This window comes from Condylostylus longicornis, unplaced genomic scaffold (genome assembly GCF_029603195.1).
Source record: "Condylostylus longicornis isolate FDR11 unplaced genomic scaffold, ASM2960319v2 ptg000135l, whole genome shotgun sequence".
In the NCBI taxonomy this organism is placed as follows: domain Eukaryota; kingdom Metazoa; phylum Arthropoda; class Insecta; order Diptera; family Dolichopodidae; genus Condylostylus; species Condylostylus longicornis.
This window is the reverse complement of record NW_026578103.1, coordinates 8,373,223-8,394,637: the sequence shown is the minus strand read 5'-3', so window position 1 is coordinate 8,394,637 and position 21,415 is coordinate 8,373,223.

The following is a 21,415-nucleotide window of genomic DNA, read 5'->3' as shown; positions in this document are numbered from 1 at the left end:
AATGCTGACATAATTAGGTACAGTATTTTAAATATGAAGATGATAGATGCTGTTATACATGCTTCTCTTCATTATTACGATGTTACATTGGAGTCACAATATTACATGTGTTACAGTTCACATAGAAAAAAAAAAAACAAAATATTTTCTTAAATTAAATTGTGATTTCATAAAAAAACTCCATTAGATACACAAATTTCGATCAAATCAAATAGAATTTATGAAGAATATTTTTACATAAACTAACAATCAACTATATTAGAACCCTTACAACGTTTCTGTTGAATTAATTAATTGGAGGATGTGTAAAAATAAAGTGTAAACAAAGCTTTTCATGTAAATAAATTTCTTACCTTACTCTGTAATTGGATTTTCGTGAAACGATTTTTGTATTTGCAGAAATGGAAACGGAATTTGCAGAAATAGAAATTTTACCATATACAAAAGGAATAGTGTTAATGTGCTACTATACAATTTTTCCGAACATGAAATTCGTTTCACGAAAATCGAATTACATGGTAAGACCCCTGGTTTTACTTTTTCAAAAAACCAAATTTTCACATGTATACGAATTTGTTCAAATTAAAGTTGTTAAGGTTTCCACAAACGTAACAAGTAGAATGTAGAATATAGAATATTTCATATTCGATTTGCCGTCGTAAATTAATATCACACTATAAATATAATTAAAAATTTCAAAACATGTCAATTCTTTTCCACCTTAAAGCTTTGTAATCAGAAATGATTTAGAGATTTGCAAACATTTTGTATAGGCGGTGTCGCATGCACTCACTGGGCAGAGATGCGAAAATATTTCGCTTCATAATATGTAACATTTTCCAATTTTGTGTATTATGCAAAAAATCCATTTTTGGAGGGGTTTCATATATTGTAGAATTTTTTGTTACATAATAAAAAATGCTACAAAAATATTTAAGTTTTTCATTTCCCAAAAAAATTTCTGATTATTTAATTATAGAAAAACTCTTGGTTTTGCATTTAAAATATCTACAATTTCAACAGTTCTAGAATATTTCTGGATGAACAGTAACCATTCTTGCATTATATAATATATAAATTACAAAATGATTGTTTTATATAATATTTAAGAGAATGTGTGAGTGGAGGAAAATCAAAATTCTGCAATAACGAAATTTATTTAAAATAGTTTTTTTTTTTTAATTTTTTATTTCTACAAAAATTTCGCTTATGTTGCGTATAAAATTTTTATTAAATTTTGAATTTCATACATTCTTGAACAACAAAAATAATTTTCTGTATATATTTTACTTATTTTTATGAAATATTTTTGTAATTCATGTTTGTTACATATTATACAATTTTTACATATACAGTTTAATTTATTTTATGGTTCAACACTCAAGGATACTATGTTATTTATCAAAAATATGAAAAAAAAAAAACAAATTGTAAGGAAATATTATTAAAAATAATTTTGAATATCGAAATAAGTTTTTGCCAAAGTAATAAATAAAAAATATTCAAGCTTTCTTTTAGTTTCCTTTAATTACAATGTAATAGGAAATTCATGAAACTTTTAAAGTTCAATGAAAATTTTTGTTCCACACAGTTGAAATGTGTAAATTCCATTTGAAATCCCTTTGGGAACACACTATATTAGGGATATATTTAAATTATGTAAGAAGCTATAATGGTAGCTATTATAAAAATTTGATAAATCACAACAAAAATTCTTTTGAATGCTTAACTAAAGTTTTTGAGAATATTACAAGGTAAAATTTCAGTATTATTGTGTTCCAAATATTTTTGGAAACAGTCTATGATATTAAAATTAACTCATTAGTTTTGACTGTCATCACTGGTGTAACAAAATTTTTCAAAACAAAAAAAGCATTCCAATCCTGTTTACAAACTATTTGTTACTGTTACTCATAAGGATTGAATGCATGTATAAAATCGACCCTATAATGATTTCTAGTTTTGGCTTTCAGGTCTATTCGGGGAGATAAAATGCGAAACATAATATTAATTATAATGGGAAAATTCCAAAAATTGATCAAATTTGTCCACATGATAATGGTTACTTAAAATTATGTCTAATTTGTAGTAGACATAATAAGGAGAAAAGAAATAAATTGTAAATTATTATGGTAAAAACTGCCTGTCGAATAACATCAAATTGAAATTTTTCAAAAAACCACAGAATATTATAAAAATAAAACAAAAAATTCAAAACAACAAAACAAAATTAAGATGAAACAAATAAGTTATTGTTTATAACAAATACCATTGTACCAATATTCATAAAAATTAAAGGCTATCTCCCGGGTAAAAAAAAAAAACAAAAATCATATTTTGTTTATGAACACATAAGAAAATAAAATTTATAAATTTTCATATTCAATATTGAAGAAAAATTGAGCTGGAAATATCGGAAATGATCCAAAAACAAAATAGAAAAAAAATCGACCACCTCCTCTACAACCGCCAATTTTATATTCCCCAACATAAAATCAAAATCCAATTTATTTGCAAATATATATATTTTTTCCAAATATCTTCGTTATACATATATGTCGTATATATACATACATGTGTTCGCGTATATATTTGTACACAACATTCACAATTTGTTCCAATACAATTTCAATTCAATATTATATTTCAAGCTAGATTTGGCACATAAAGACACAACATTTTAATATCCTTTTTCTATATTAAATTGGCAAAAGATTCCGAAATAAACTAGTTATTCCATATATGTTTTCAAACAAACATACACACACTCATATATTGAAATATTATCCTTGGGCGATTTCCAATATAAAAAAGAATGAACAAAAATTAAATTTAATCGAAAAACTAAAATGAACCAAAAAATGAATCTCAATTGAAGGAAAAACCAATTGAAACGTTTATTTAAAATAGTTAGTAAATCAAATTGTCTAAATAAAAAAATCGAAAAACAAAAACCATGCACAATCGTTTCTTTTCCAATATTAAAGAGATATACAAACTATGCATGTAAACTAAATTATTTTTAAAAAAAAAATAAAATTAAAATTTAGAGTTCTTTTCCACTGGTTCTCTTATTTTAGATTTTTTAATATGTGACAAAATAAAATTTCTCCATTTCCCAGCTGTAATAAAGCTATGAGCACATGAATAACACTACTCTACATTTAGGTATTAGATTCATTTTAATTAAATCGTAAAATAATAATTGTACTAAATAAAAATAGCCGCTGACATGTTTAAAGTTATTCAAAAAAAAAAATCAAAAGTATTTCCAAACAAAATTAAATTGTTCAGTATTGAAAAAAAAGCATTAAAATAAAGTTTTTAAGGTCACAAGGGTGTTCACAATTCACAAAAGAAATTTACAATGCGCAACAAAAAATTTCTTCACAATTTCTTCCGATGTTAAATTTTCGTTCGGATAACAAAATAATTTTTTAGATTTTTAAGCTAATAGATATATATAAGATTTATTTAAGCCGTAATATCAATTTTAATTACAAACCGCAAATTTTATTGCGGAACTACTAAAGAAACGGATATTCTAAATGAGGTACTAATTATTCTCAAATAAAAGGTAAAAAGCATTTTCAATATTCAGGCGGCCAACTAGTTGACACTTATTAGAAATGTTTTGTTGACACTTATTAGAAGTGCTTTTAGGCAAACTATTGAGGGCCACTTTCTGAATTTTCTTCTTATACTTTATCTCCAAAATAATGTCTTTATATCTAACAAGTCCCAATGCTCAGAGAGAAACTTGAAAGCACACCTTATTTTATATGGCCTTTTTTAAATCGAAGTGGCTATTTTTTGAGAAGAAATATTAAAATAAATTCACACTTATTATAAAGCAGGTAAAATTTAGAACATATATTTGAAAAATCAAAAAAATATATTAATATTTTCATTGATAATTATTTTAAAATTTAAAAAAAAAGCGGAAAAACAACAAGCACATCCTTCACCTTCAACGTTTTATATGTTACTGAAAGCATTTTATTATTTTTAAGTGAACAGCTTTTTTTTCTAATAGGGTAAGTTAACGCAAGATATGGGAAGTACCTGTGGTGTCAAGTTGAAAATATAATTAATGAAAGATAATTCTTAAATATTGATATAAATACATAGTAAAGAAAAAATTTGAAGAGGGAATTAGAAAATAATATCTAAAATACAATCAAATATTATTTGTTAAATACAAATTTTATATAAACTTCAAAATTTTACCTCTATTTTTATTTGAAAAAATATTAAAAACTTACTATCATTTATATCAATTACCTAAGAAAAAAAAATATTTAAAATGTTTGGAAAAAACAATCATATATTTTTATGACCGGATTTGAATATTTTTCTATTTTTGAAATAAATGGTATTTTACCAAATGACTCGAAAATTCCGACTGTAAAATAACAGGTATTTTAAAATTTTTGTTCGGGTATTTTAAAATTCTTTCCGTTTAGAATTAAGATAGGTCATACATACACATGCAGGGACATTTTATAAATAGATTGCTCTTGTTTACCTGCTAATAAAATATGAAAAAAAGAGCACAGCAAAATTTTTGAAGCACTCAATATAACATGTTTGAAATAGTTTTAAAATAATTATTTAAAAAAAAATTTATTGGAAGTAGGTACATACATATTTATTTTTAATAATTTAAAAACTAACTGAAATTATTTGAAACAATTTTATAAGTAACGTATGAATAATCGAAATGAGATAATTCAAATTGTTGAAATGTGTCAACCTATATTACTTTTAATAACATTTTTGTTAGCCGACACTACTCAACTTACCTTATTGGGAAATACAAAATGTGCATAAAAAATCATACATCCTTCCTCATTAACATTTGAAACCATACTGAAATATGAATTTGAAATTTTTTTTCATTTTTTCTTTCCTCCTACCTTTCTTTCTTTTTCGTGCAATAGAATTTAAAAGGGAAGCTTTTTAAAAAATGTGTATAATATCCTGAGATTTTTTAAAATATTAATCTCTTTTTTACGTAAAAAAAAAGAAAAAAATAATAAAAAATATGACACGATCAGTGGCATTTAAAGAAAAAACCAACAACGAGGCCAAAAATTCGTAACATTTCGTAAAAAAAATTGAGTATTGGGACTTGTTAGATATAAAGACATTATCCAAAAGACCGCACACATTGAGAATTGAGTGTTAGAAATTGCAAATATGGAGACCAGTTAGCTTCGATGAAAAAGCGAGGTTCAGATTCAACTATGGCTAAGTATTGTTAATAATAACACATATAGTTACAACAATAAGTTCTGAATAACTTCATAATAGTTACTACAAAATTTTAAAATTATTCAGAACTTTCAAGTGAAAATATTGAAATTAAATTCAAAAAATTCATGTTTGTTTCTAAAATCACAATTTTTTTAATTTTTTTCTAAAAAATTCCAATTAAATAGGTTAAATTTTAATTTTGTAACTTATTTCTATTTCAATGCACTTAAAATAAACCCAAGGTAATAGAGTTTTATCGAAGGTAACGCTTTACAGATATCATTGAAATTTTTCACAAAAATCTCATTCGATTCTACACAATTCCACAGTAGTTCCTCATAGTGTTAATACTCGTATTATTTTGGTGTTATTTCCCTGTTTATTTAATATGTATGTTAATTTCAAATTTTCCTATTTCCAGAAATCTCTTTAAGTTTATATGCCTGGCATAGCATATTGTATTATATCTTTAACAATATATATATTTTGCCTTAAATTATATTCTTAAATGTAAGTACACGTACCCGTAACATTCCAGTATATTGAGTGTATGATTATGTAAATTTTAAAAATCATAAAAATGATTTTATTTGGAAATCTCTTGAAATTAAACAAAATACACTTTAATTAATTTCAAATGATTATCAAAACTATTTTAAAAATCTGAAATTTTAAAATTCAAGTAAGCTAATGGGAATGGGAATTCTGTATGCATGTATTTGTGAAATGTGAATACACGAATGGTGTAAACCTGATATATAAATTCATCAAAAATTTTATTTGAAAAAATCAAATTGAAATATGTTATATGGAAATATTACAAAACTCAACTGTACCAATAATTGTTGGTTAAATAATATTGTAATTTTTATATAATAATTAAATAATATAAAATCCCAAGTAGCAAAGTCACGGACAATACAATTTTGAAAACATTTCGGTTTAAATTTTCTATACAATTTATAGGTAAATTTTAAATTATTTTAAAAACGAAGCTGTTCCAGTAGAAGTATCTATAAGAAGTTAGTTGTTCAAGGCCAAATCGGTTAGCCTATATTTTTAATAAATGTCAGAATCCTACTTAAGAATGGTTGAAACTACTCAATGCCCTATGGTTGAACACAAATTTTTGAGAAAGTCATGTGAATCTTTTTGCCTGTTCGTAACTCTTAAGCTAAGCTTAACTTGTTCAACTTCAACCCATTATTATTCTTCAATCATTTTTGTTACCGATCGTATTTCATACTATACTTATCATAGTACATATGATGGCATCACATTTCACATACCGAGTTTTAAAAACAAAAACATTTCTTGAAATAAAAAAAAAAACTTATAGCTTAGTTTTTTTAATGGTCCGAAAATAATGTGAACTACTTGTACAGGTAGGCCTTACAGTGATGCATTGTACATTTTTATTACTAAGAAAAATAATTCTTACACAATAGACCAAATTTCACCACCTTGGAAATTTAGAGTTCTTTGGGACAAACAATATTTTTTTGACTGGCTTTATTGAAATTATATGCTTTAACTTCGACAGTGGTAGATATAACGGCACTTTTTACGTAGACGCTAAAATTGTAGTGTCGTAGGCTATGCGATAAGTATAGAATGAATTACATACGCCTTTTGGTTTAGATTAGCTTAATGTCTTTTGATAATTGTCTTCACAACCAAATTGTTAAATGAACGTTAAATACTAAATCGTAATAATGTGCCAAAAAATGTAACACATTATAATACAATAATTTTTTTTTTTAATAGAAGTGTTAAAAATCATCGAAACCTGTCATCAGACCTATCAATAGTGGGGAACTTTAACCCAACCTAAAACGCACCTGGATGGTCATAAACTCCTAAAACTAGTCAAACTGCAAGCCACACGTTTATATAGACTTTATCATTTGGTTATATATCAACTCCTTATTGTATATTGACAATGCACACAAACGGCCTAGGAGCCAATAATTTTCTCTATATATTTTTTCTAATTCTATTCTTTTCTTCTTTACATGTTCTTTCCATGTGAGCTTGACGTCCAAAGTCATACCTAGGCATTTCACTGTGTTTTGGTTTGATACTTTAGCATCATTCAAACTCAATTGTGGTGGGCTCGCTAAATTATTGTTTGTGAAATTCACACGTACAAATTTCATTTTATTTGGCTTTATTTTCCATGTATTTGTCCATTTACTTGTATTGCTACATGCTTTCTGGCCTAAATGTAGCCAAAGTTACACCTTCTAAATCTGGCAAATCGCTTTTATAAAGCATGTGTAATATAGGACCCAGAATACTGCCTTGAGGCACACCAACCCTAATTTCCTTAAGAGTAGAGTACGCGTCGTCCTGTTTGATTTTGAAAAGCCTGTCAGATCAATAGGCTCCAGCAACTCAACGAATTGCAGAGGTATTAATTTCTTAAGTTTAAATAATAAAAAAGTTGAACTAAGTGTGAAAACAATAATGTTGTAATTAAATTTTTTTGAAAATGGATTTCAAATTTCATGCTTACCAGGACACGTGTAAAAAACATTAAATGATTCTCTCATATTGTAAGGATTCATAAATAGTGTAAATACATACATTTATACATACATTTATTCGTAATCAGTTTTCTATGTAAAATAATATGTATTTTATATTGATTTAAGACTTTTACAATAGAATATGTAATTATTGTATAAATAAATTAGCGATACCATTACATATATAAGGGCGCAAGTACAATACACATGTTTGTATTGTGAGTAATCCAATCTCGAATAAAACAATTGAACGAATAAATAGTTAATTAGGATTTATTTAATTTAACCTTTGAATCCTTTTTTTTCCTCTTTTGTACCTAGCAATCTTTTAAAATTTATTTTATTTATTTAGGATTTTAATATTATGTATGTATTTGATGTTTATATTATATTAAAAATTATATAAATAAAATAAAGTAAATAAACAAAAATTCATTGAATTTCTTTAGTAACATATTATGTGTGTGTGTGTATGAATGCACGTTTGAATGAACTTTTTTAAAGACATACACACATAAACTTAAACTATTCAAATTTTATTTAAAAAAACTAATTTACACTAGTATAGTCGGATATTTTAATATTTTTCTATGTAAATGCATTTATGTTAGAGCGACCATTCGCCTTCTTTCCCTACTCTTCTATTTCAGGCTAGTAAGGCTGTATGCCTTTAAATTAATTCAATTATTCGGAAGCTATCATCTTTTATCATTTTTTATCTTTTAGTTTTCATTTTCGATAAATCAATTCGAATTTAGTTTTATAATTTTCGGCAATCTGATAACCGTACTTTGGGTCTCTAACTGGATTGTTTTTGCTGTTTTATGCTGATACTTGACCTAAGTGATTTGCCTAGTAATAGTAAACTTTATTAATTCTCCATATTCGGATTACATATTATTAAACAATTTAAAACGAAAACAGTTAATGCAGTTATAATAATTTTTTATTATAATGAAGACAACAAAATGTTTAAAGTAAGTGCGTATAAAATATAGCACGAATTGCAGTAACGTTTTGCTTGGAAATTTGCTATAAATTTAGCTTAAATAAACTACAATAAAAATTTTATATATTTTTTAACTTCCATCTTTTTCCTCCCTTCTTTTCTTCACCAACTTCTAAGTTTGATCTAACATAGCCATCTTTGTCCATATACACTAAATCTGGCAACTTTCTTATTGGTCTACATATCCTTAAAATTATATAAACTGAAAATTAGATCCTTTAGTGATACATATGGAAGTATTTACAAAATTTTAATATAACATATGTACGTATATATGTTAAATATTATGTTTGTAATCTACTATACATTACATTACTTCATATTCGACTGAACCCATTGTAATTTATTTAAAAATCTATATAAATATGGGTGTTATAATAATGTACATCATATGTATGTAAGCATGTATGTATATTGTACGTTTATAATTTGTAAAATAAAATAATTTACTGCATATGGTGCCCGCATTACATATCTTTATTGATCGATTTGAAATATGTAAATTTTATTTGAAAAGATTTATTATTAGTCAGATAATAATTGGTTATAATATTAATATACAACCTTGAAAGAAAATGTTGCCAACTCTTGTAAATTTTTGAAATTTATGGAAAATAAAATTATGAAAATTTTTAATTTAACTAGTATATTGTACCCTTGTTTACAAGTAAGGCTAGTACATTTAACAATAACATAACACTATATGAATTCAAAAACCAAATATAAATGAATCGTTTGATGATGCATTGATTGACCTCATATTTGGGCATTATTTAAAAAGTAAAACTATATGAGAGAATCTAAGTATATATAAAAATAGGATGTAACCTATGTATGATATAATATTTTAGGAACATATTGGGAACTTTCAATTTGAAGTTCAAATTTTATTAGAAATTTCCCATAAAATGAGCTCCCTTACGATCTAAATGAATACTACACAAACAGTAAAAACAATAAAGTTGGATCAAATCAATTGTTTGTAGTGTAGAACTTTACCCTTCAACAAGTGAAAATATGTACTACTTTTAAAAACAATTTATTGCATGAATACATTATTTAAATTACTTTCATTCATGTAAAAAATATTTCAAGGATTGCATTCATTTGGAATGAGCAATGTATGCAATTTTTGAAATAGAACAAAATAATGTTTGAATTTAAGCGTTAATTACGTGAGGTAAGAAAAATAACGGCGGATGAACGGACATAGTGAGCCCAATACGCACTTTTTCAATCACCCTGAATAATTAATTATGTGTATAGCTGAAAACTAAAATTTTGTGTTACCTTTACATACCTACCATGAATTCAATATATTTTTTAGAATAGCCCCATTATTCTGTAAGAGCGATATCTGCATAAACAATGCTGCTTAACGGCTATGCTATTAAATTTATTTCCAAAATATTCTAATTTGAAAACAATTTTTTTGCATACTATCTGGTAACCTTATTTCGATAGGAAACCATGTAATTGAATAGCAAAATATTTATAAGCATTATTTAAACTCATCATTTTTCATTAAAGGTAAAAATATCGTAAAACAAATCACTAGAATTTATTGATGTAGGGCTAGTAGTGAAAAAAATTTATATATTTTTTTTGCTTCTATATTATGCAAAATTTTATGAATATCTAATTTTTTTGCAAAATATACTAAGTATTTATTATATTATATAGGAAAATAAAACAAATAAAACAATGGAATTTAAAATGAATTTACATTTTGCTTTAACAAACAAAAATATCGAATTAATTTTCAATAATTGTTAATAATTTATTGGATTTTTACAGGAAATTACAAAAATAATGATACTAAACACGTTCACATTATATTTGAAATTCATGAAATTTATAATCCAAAAAAAAAAAAAAACAAATGAAAAAACAAACATCCTTTATTCTCCTTTAATTATAATTGCTATGAAGTTGGAATTTATATTTTTTAATTATTTGTGTGTTTGTAAGTGTATGTATGTCTTTAAAATTAAATACCATAATATTTCATATTCATATTATTATAATTTGCGTACGTGTTAAAGCAATCATTTTTCAAAACCCTTTTATTGCGGTTAACCACAAAAATTTGTAAAAGGCGATAAAGTAAATTTCCTATGCAAATTTTTTGATATTATTTAAAATATATATATATAAGTATGAAATTTAATATTTTATATTATAGAGCAGATCCTGTGTATATGCATACATTATAGGGATTTATGACTATAAACATATATAAAACATATAAAAAATTTGAAATTGTAAAATTATTAAAAAAAAATTCCAATCCAATCAATGGTCAATTTAAAATGTTTTATAAAATATGACCATATAATCCCATATTTTGTGCGTATTTGCATAGTGCATCATAGTGTGATAGTATACATAATTATATAAAGTCATTTTAAACTTTCCTTAATTTAGAAATTTAAACATGTAAGTTTATTAAGACAATTAGATATTTACATTGAACTGTAAAATGCAGAAGAAAATTGTAAAATTCGCGACTTATTCAGAAAATATTATACGTAACTTAAGTTATACGCTTGTCATTCATTATATTTTATATAAAAATGTAGAGGACAACCACTTTAAAATTCAATCCCATCATACTGGTTGAAGAGAAGAAGCAGAAGGTTCTTTCACTTTTCTTATTAATAATTTACTTTTTTATTAGCTCAAAAGTAAATAGCTTTAAAATTTAAAAGAAATAGCTTTAAAATTTAAATAAATTTTTAAATTTATTTATTTTAGGAAAATTCTACACAAAATATTTTTATTGATTTTACCATGTGGGCTCTATGCATTCTAACGACAACTTAAAAACGTATTAAGCTAGGTTAACCAAATTTTTCTCAAATTACTTATTTTCATTAATATGGTTTGAATTAAAGCATCGGTTCGAGTAGCTGCCATTCAATTCCAAGAAGATTTTAGTCAAGCTATATGTTAGAACTTTCATAGCCATAGAGTTTCTAAATTTTCCATATAAAACTTTAAAAACAATTAAGTAATATTTTGAATATCTTGTCATAGAACTTAAATTTAGTTTTGCCTTAGGCATTGTAAAGATTAGAGAATATAAAATATGTTGCACATAAAATTTTCTATAAGCTACGATGCAACTTAAAAAATAATTTTACTTTATGTGTAAGGTCTACAATTTTTAAGTTTTTAATAAGCAAATTTGCACAAATAAAAGAACTTCCAAAATTAATTTACTCACACTTCAAAAACTTCAATGCCTATGGAACACAAATTTAACTAAAACAAGTTTAGTAGCAGAACATTCTCTTAAAATGTTAATAGCAACTAGAAATAATTCTTACATGTGTTGCAGATTTGCACTGAGAAAAAAAAAATAAATTCTATGAAAAAAATGAAAAAAAAAATCGACTTTAATTTATAAACAGCAGCCAATTTTTAGGAATTACTTCTTTCTTAACCTGTAATAAAAATATTGAAATTAAATTATTTGCAATGTTATTTGCTATTCTTAAAAAAAAATTCATTTACTTTAATTAATTTCTTATTTCAATTCTGATAAATTCAAAATTATCAATAAAAAACCAGACACAAAAAACAAAAAACAAAATTAGAAATTTAATTAAAACTTGGTAATATTTAAAATAACCTCAAGCACATCAGGTTAGCCGCACATGTTAAAGATTTAAATTAAAAATTAGCTATTTGCCTAAACTGATTTAAAAATCAGAAAAAAGCTACATTGGAATTGAAAAGAAAAAAAACTTTTTATTTATAAAAATTTTTTAATTACCTGCAACTAAAGGTTACTTGAATTAAAAACAATATTTTAACTGATTATGTTTAAAGATTTTTTATAAAAAATTATTATTAAGAAAATTTGATGTTTCCCTCCATCAGCAATGTATACTACATCCATTCCATTTTAAATTAATGAGGAGTTCTAATATAAAGAAATTAGTTTACCACAAATTGTACGCATTCCGAATGCGCCATAAAGTTGGCAAAATTTATTGTTGATTGGAACGTAAAATAATGCAGAATTATAATATTTTACATAGAACTAGAATTTAGAGGAATTAGATAATTTTAAGGTAAATTTGGACCCGACTTTAGAGCCAACAACTTTTAATTTGAGCTAACTTATTATATGAAATTATTTAAGTGAATTAAATTTAATGTTCACTACCGAATTCAATTTATTAAATGCTTACAAATGCAGTTCTTATAGAAGAATTAAAAACAAATGCTTCACACATGAAATACAAACTCGTTATACCTTATTTTAGTCAAATTTTGTGGTCAAGAGCCTAATTTACATAATCAATTCTATTGTATTTATATGTTCTGTATATAAAAGTAAGTTAAGTTTAACTGCTAAAAGATATTCGGAAAATTTTTTTTAACAAAATCTCTCCAATAATATACAAAAATTAATATAAACTTTTTGTTTTGGCACTCTTGTTTACTCCAAAACCAGAGAGGAAGAAGAAATTGAAAATTTTATTTAATTTGAATCTTTTTCGGACTAAAAATTTTTTTAAAAAAATTTCTAACGCAAAACTTGTATTTTGTGTATCTTCACGGAATACAAGTTGAATTTACTTTATTCTTCCTCGCTACACCTCGCAACCTGGCATTTTGTTGGTAACCAGGAACAAACAGGAAGAATGAAAGTTATCTTTATTACAGTTAATTTTGCTTGAATTCTTCTTTTAATTCAGTTTGTAATTTTAGTTTTCTCCTTTTATTTTTTTCTTTTGATTACTTGTTTCTTTTCTCCTTTGTTTCATTTTTTATTAATTTATAATGATTGCGTTTTATTGGTGAAATTCCAAAGAAAATGAAAACAGATTTTTTTACAGGAAAACTTTTTTAATTCTCATTATACGCAACATCAACAAATATACTAAGCCTATATAGAAAAATAAATAAATACCATTTCTTTCTTAATTTTCCATTTACTGTTATAATTCGACCCCTACGCCTACCTACATATAAAAAAAAAATACAGAACGAACGGTTGTTGCTTTTTTTCCTGTTCTTTCTCTTTTTCTTTTTTCAGGGAAAATTTATTCCTTACCACCTTTTATTACATTACCTAATCAGTAAGTAATTTGAATAAAATGAAATTTCTTTATTTTGTATACCTAATTATAAAAAACTGACCCCAGTAGATTATGATTAATATACGATATTATATTTCTATAGCATATTTGTAGGCAATTTAATTCATTTGCTTTAATATCCGTAATAAATTTAATAAGAATAACAAGAAAATATAGCATACATTTAGGAGGTATTTTTGTTTTTTTTTTTCCTTTTGTCTTAAGAGGATTGGAGTTCTTATAAATTTTAAAAAGAATGGTATAGAAAAAGGAAATTTCAATACTACTTTCTTAATAATGTTCGTTAGTCCTTACGTTTTTAAATTACAAATACAGTAATCCCTCGGTTAAAGTCGTTTTTCAAACAAAAATTTTTCTTACAATTATAAAAAATCTGATGTGCTGCACACATATTTTGTAAGAAAAATTAACTGTTCACTTTTGGGTTATTTATAAAACAAAACGAATTTCGGGAGTCAAATGACTAAAGCGAGGAAATGGTATTAAAAATATTAGAGACCTACATAATTATATCGAATTTTTCTATTTCAGAGTGACTTTATGCTATTATATGCTGTAATTGCAATGTTAATGTAAATTATTGTAAGTTTTCATTCTTTATATAGAAAAACATTGGTTGATTGAGAACACAAATAGACATAACAAATAAACATTGGAATCTGGGACCTTAACTTGTTATTCCATTTTTATCAAACGATTATGTAAGGTAGCATTTGTATGGTAGTTTCCTTCCATTTCTGCAAATACTTGAAATAACTAGAATATTCATAGAATTTCGTTTTACGAAAATCGAACTACGTATTAAGGCCCCTGTTGTTTTCTTATTGTAGATCAATTGTCAGTAAGGTTTTTGGTGTAATGCAGATATTATTCATTCTTTATGTTAAAAAAAAACAGCTTTAACGTAAATTAAAAACTGTTATACCGTAACTAAATTGAAATTTAAGGGTTTATTTTACATACAGGAATGTTTAATTTTTAGAAATTAGCAACAAAATTTTTAGAAATTTCAGTTTATAGTTTTCTTGAAGTATAAAACTTAATTCCATATTTCGCTGTATGGGTTCATTACAGCCACAAATTTATTTCACTGTCATATCTCTGCGAATTTAACAAAGAAAGATCCTACAACTTCAAAGCAAATTTTTTGTATCTACCGCTATTCAGGTAGTTCCACCTTTTTGATTCTATTATAAAATTCCTAGTATTTAAATTATTTTTTTGGCTTATTTTATGATTAACTTTATTTGAATATAAGAAAATAATGAAAATCACTTTTAATTCCATTTTAGAATTTCCTTGAATCCGAAAATTATTTAATAAATTTCCATTTTGTGTTTTTTAAATTGCTCATATTTATAATAAGAAAATTATACTTTCCTTACGTCTTCATTGTTAAAAAAAAAGAGAATTTTATATTTTAATTTTCCGAAAAAAAAAAATATTTTTAATTCAGTTAGAATACGCCACGTTTATTTCATTAATTTTAACTAACATATACATATACGTATATAAACCCTAATGTATATATAATTTTAATTTGTAAATTAAATAAAAATGTAAAAAAAAAGTCAGAAGCGTGGGAGACGACAAAATAAATTCAACAAAATTTTCAAAAATGAAAAATTATTTTGATTTATTTTTTAAATTAAAAATTCATGTTATTTTATTTAAATGGAAGTTGAGTTGTAATAAATTTATAAATATAATATATAAATGCACATACCTAGATATACTTGATTTTTACCACGATATATAGCTTTAATTAAGATGAATGCTCAATTATTCTGGTACTGCTTGTATATGAAATTATTCTATATACACAAATATATATGTACTTAAATTCCTAACATTTTAATTAAATTACACTTTATTTTTCTTTGTAAGAAGGACTCAAACTCGAAATTACTTATAGTTACGACAGGATTCCGTTCCTTATTGTATTTAAAAAAAAATTTATACAATTTAGCACGTTCCGAATTGTATTAAATGCGTTTTCGAATCCTTTGCAGATATTTTTTGCAAAGTTTTGACGACAGGTATGCGTTAGTTATTATTTAAATTGACAGAATGCTAGAGTTTTGCTTTTTCCCTTAAATTTTTATGTAAGAGAAATCAACGCTAATAGTGAAAAAACCAGTTTTTGTGTAACGAAACATAAAAAAAATTTGTATTTAGTTTTTGATTTAAATATTTGGTTTTAAAGATTTTTCAAAATTTTGTTTTGGACAATACGGAATACAACAATCATTGTTAAAATAGATTAGTATAATTAATTCTCGTATATCTTGGTATTATTATTCTTAAAATATAGGAGAACATAACGTGATTTTAAATATCACTTTTATAGTATTGTATACGTTCCACCAAAATTATAATTTATTTTCAGTATAGTCTGAGATTTACGAATCATATATGAATATAAAAAAATTTGAAAATATTTCTGAATTTTATTTCATCCGAATGTTGATGTCATTTTGGCGCCAATTTACACATATTTCACATTTTCTTAAGAATTTATAAGCCCCTGAAAACTCAAATTAAACTTCAAGAAGCAAAATCCGTTGAGTTTCCTAATTTCATCATTTCAGCCATGGAACTCAGTTATCTCGGGAAAATTTCTTGATAATTACTAACAAATGAATAGCAACAACTTCAGAATCACTGGAATAAATTCTTTTGATTAAATTTGAAGAAAATCTGCCATATTTGTAATGAAAATTGACCCATTTTAAGTGTTTAACAAATTTGAAAATTAAATGTAATTAAACCTTTTTTTTTATTTCAATGTTTTCATTCTATTATACGAAAACCCATTCAAATCATACGCTCTCATTAAAAAACTGAAAAAATATTTTGAAAGAGCTTGATTTTTCTTGTTTTCTTTATTTTTTTTTTTATAAATTTTTAAAATGAAATCATTAATCTTCAAAAAATTTATTATATACACACCTTCACAATTTCAATTCTGTCACAATTTCAATTCCATCACTTTTAAAAATTTATTCAATTTTTTCATCCATTTTGTTATTTTTGTTTTTATTTTTGGTTAATTTTTCTTATTATAAATTGTATACAGTACAATTCGACTGCATATTATACAGTAAGGTAGGTGCTGTGATGGCAACAAATTTTGCAAATCGAGTTTTCAGTGGGGATGCACTTCTCCATGATCGATCTGTCTCTATGTGCACACGTCTATCTCAAGTTATGCCGAACCGATTTTCATTAAATTTTATATGTGAATTTATTTTAATTAAGTCACGGACTGATCAACTTGTAGGATATATTAGACCTTGGGAACATATGAAGAGATCCGATTTCCTTCAAATTTAATATTTAAATTTGGAGTTTTAAAAGAATGAAACCGAACTAAGGGCCGGATTTACATTTTTTAATCATATCTATGGAAATAATTTATAGAATTTCTCGAAATTTAAAATTTGAGTTTCGGTTGTTACCGAAACTAATTTGCGAGCATTTTAGAGAATTCGCACAAAGTGGATCTCTACTAAGAGCCAAATTTACATTTTTCTAGATATGTTAACTATAAGTTTACTAAAGCCCTAAAAATTGGAAAGCAAGATTTAACAGACGTTTTTATAATATTCTGTAACACTTTCGCTTAACTATACAATACTCATTGCGCTCGGTTGTGTGCTGATCACTTCTTTTTTTGTTAGCAAAATGGGTTCTTGCACCAAAAATAACGTACAACAACTATAAAGACCAAAAAAGGTAGTCGTTTGACATTGCATTTTGAACTGTGTTAAAAATGACATTTGAAATATATTAAAAACTTAATTCGATCGTTTTAAGTTGTACAAGACTAACTTAAGGTATGCTGAATAGACCTTGAGAAATTTAATCCAAATATGTATACAAGAAATATGTGGCCGTGTATACATCCGGTTATTTTTTAAATTATTTCTTTGCATTCAATAAAATTCTCTTAGTTTCTTCTGATTCTATATGTAAAGATATTAACATTTATAACATTTCATAAAAATAATCAAAGCCCAACAATATTAATTTATTTTTTCTCGAACTACAAAAATTTTTATTTTTCAAAAAAAAAAAAATTAAAACAATTTTTGAGAAGAAGGTCGTTTCTATATTTATTTTCAGTCAAAATTTTGGTTGCGATTTTACAACTAATAAACGTAAGAATTACGAGATTTACACAAATATTTTTTAAAATAGGTATGAATTTACAGGAATTTAATAAAAATTTTCTGATTGCACTATGACGCGTGTAACAAATTTACTTATTTCAACGGCCGAATTGAAATAAGTAAATTTGTTACACGCGTAACAAATTTACGAATAAACAAACAATTTTAAATTTGGTCAAAATTTTTGGAAACTTACAACATTAGAATGTAAATTTTAAAGAAAATGTATGGAAAAATTTCATTACTTACAGAGCTGTTAAGTATATTGAGGCCAGTTATTTGTGACTCTAATTTAACAGATGAAAAAATTTTTTGTTTGTTCTTTTGTTTCAACTTTTAATAGGTGTCATTCTTCGAATTTTTGATGTCAGCTTATTTGCTCATCCGATATGCTTTATATGCAATGAATTCATCAAAAGAGAAATATTTTGACATTTCGTGAAGTATTGTGACACAATAGTAGAAATCTTTCGTGAAGCTGCTAAATGCTATAAAGATTCTTTAAAATTTTACTGTTTTAATATAAAAGTCAATAGCTCCAGCAAAATTCCAGTGTTATAGTGGAACATAAATGAGACTCTTTTGAAAAGTCGTTTACGTCAAAAATATGATTTTTTTTTCGTTTTTGTTGTACGATAAAACATTATGAGAAAATAATTTATCAAAAGTTAAACATAAAATGGGGAAAAATATAAAAAAGAAAAAATCATGTAAAACTCGACATAATATTTCACTATGTGAAGCTCTTAACAAAATTGAAAATGTTTACCGTTATATTATTTAAAAATGCCAGAATATAATAATTTTTACTGTTATTCTTCCCCAATTCACTTAGTTTTTTTACTGATTTCTTCTATTTTTTCTTTGTTATTTTGTTAAATTTATGTAGACAGTAAGTGTTTTGTAGTTATGCCTGTTGTGTTGTACCGGATCTACTCATTTATTGGGAATTTTTTTTCTATACACTTAAACTCTATACACAAAATACATTGTAAAGTGTTGACAGTTTTATAGGTGAATTCTGCGATTCTTAGTATATATACAATAAAATAAAATGTCCCATTTTTGTTATCTATTTTTTTCTTTTGTTCTGCACATGGTATTTTTTTTTGCTCCTATTTATTTTTATATTCTTTTTAAACATTTTCATATCCTTAATGTTATATTTTATTAAAAATTATGTGATATATTTTTGATAAATATAAGTATGAGAAAAAAAATAATAGATGGTAGGTAGATGGTAAAAAATAAATAAAAAATATTAAAAAAAAAAACGGAACAAGGACAACAAATCTTGAAAATAAAATATGAATAAGAAAAAAAAATAGAATGCAAATATGAAAGAAAAAAAAATAATTCGTCGCAATTGCAATACAAAATGAAGAAAAAAATAGGAATACAGAAAAAAATGGAAATTTAAGCAGAATGAAATTTGGAACAAGGACAATGTGTCAAATAAAATGAAATATACAAGTCCTTTTTTTTTTAATTTTCTAGAAAAGGTAGAAAATTTTAATATTATTTGGTTTTGTACAATAGCTATACGTCAATGTGTAAGTGTGCATTGTATAAGTGGTTAAGCCTTTTATGTAAAATTTTTATGGGCTTTTTTTTTAATATTTTTTACAGGATTTTTTGTCATTTTCGAAAAGATTGTTTTATTGTATAAGATAAAAAATTAAAAATAAACATTTCAAATTTAATAAAAATTCTAGACAATATTGCAAGAAAATCAAGTAAATTTTTTTGTTTTTATTATTCACCTGGAAACTTTTATTTCAAAACCCAAAACAAATTAATTGCAATTAAAGGGATGTGTTCTATTAAATGAAAAGCAAGGGAAAATTAACATTAGCTCTTACATTAACAATGTTTTTTAAAAATTCTTTAAGAATCAAGACGGCATAAAATACACAAGTCTCAACTATAATAACTATATGATTGGAAAATGCAGCCTTCAAAAAGGAGGACAAAAAATTATAATACATAGTACAGGTAAGAATTCAGCAATATGCTCTACATTATAAAAAAATTTAGACAGTGTTTGAAAATTCCTAATATAAAATCAAGAATTCCGACAGCTATCAAGAAAATATTTGATACAAGTTATAAAGATCCCAAATTGAATACTCGATTAAAAAGACTCATTACCAAATGAGTACCCGTAACTATAATTCAAAAATCTAAGAATGTAATAAAAATATTCATTGTTTAAAGGCAATTCGTTTGACAAAAGGAGCAATTAAAAATGGATCTTAAATTTTTTTAAACCACAGATTTCAGAGATTTTGTTTTTGCCAAAAATTATGCCGGATTAAATTTAGATCACAATAATTTCAACAATATTTTCAAAACTTTTTAACAAATGCTCGAATTTTTTCAATAAATTCAAATTTTACCACATATTACAACTAAAATTTTATAAGTACTAAAATAAGTTCATATTAAGTTACTTTATATTGAGCTTTTTATTCTCGACCCACATATTTCTCTATAAAAGTAAACTATATTTTGAATATTTAGTCCTTATTAGTAATTTGAAGTTCTTTTCAATATTTTTTAAAAATTATTTTATATTACAAAATCAAATTTAATACTCGTACCTACGTCATTAGCCTATATGAAGAAATAAAAAAATATTATATTTCCAAATTAAATGCAGTAAAAATATGATTTATCTTTAGTCCCTTGTTTATAAAAAAGTATTATGTTATCTTTATAGTATTCTTACATTACTATATTCTATATAAATTGCAAGTACATACCAATATTATGTATATGTAGTCGAATATCGAATGCTCTTAAAAAAATCTTCTTATTGTAAAGTACACAATATATTAAACAAAAAAAAAAATAAAATAATTTTAAAAGTTTGGTCCTAGCAAATTACATTCAATTATTTATATACCAATGAAAATGGTATATACTATTTTCATATCAAATTTCCGGAGTGTACTGATTCACTTTAAACGAAATAACTTTTCATCAGTACATTATTAATCTGTATGGTTACTATAACTTTCTTTTTATGCCGTTAGCTAAATCGTGCTAAAATTATACATTCTATTTCAGTGAAAAAAATTAAAATACATGTATACTCAATTGTTAAGGTTATTTATACTAATAAAGAACTCTTTTTCAACCCTTTTCCAAAAACAGCAAATTGAAAAAAAGGTAGTTATTAGCTTATGGTGCCTTATTCACAAAAGCGGATATTTACTTTGCCGTCCATGTATTTGTTTATTAAACTTTCCATACGATTCTTATAATATCCACTAGGCTCTTTCACAGCGCAACAGCATAGTCAAATATTTTAATAACCCA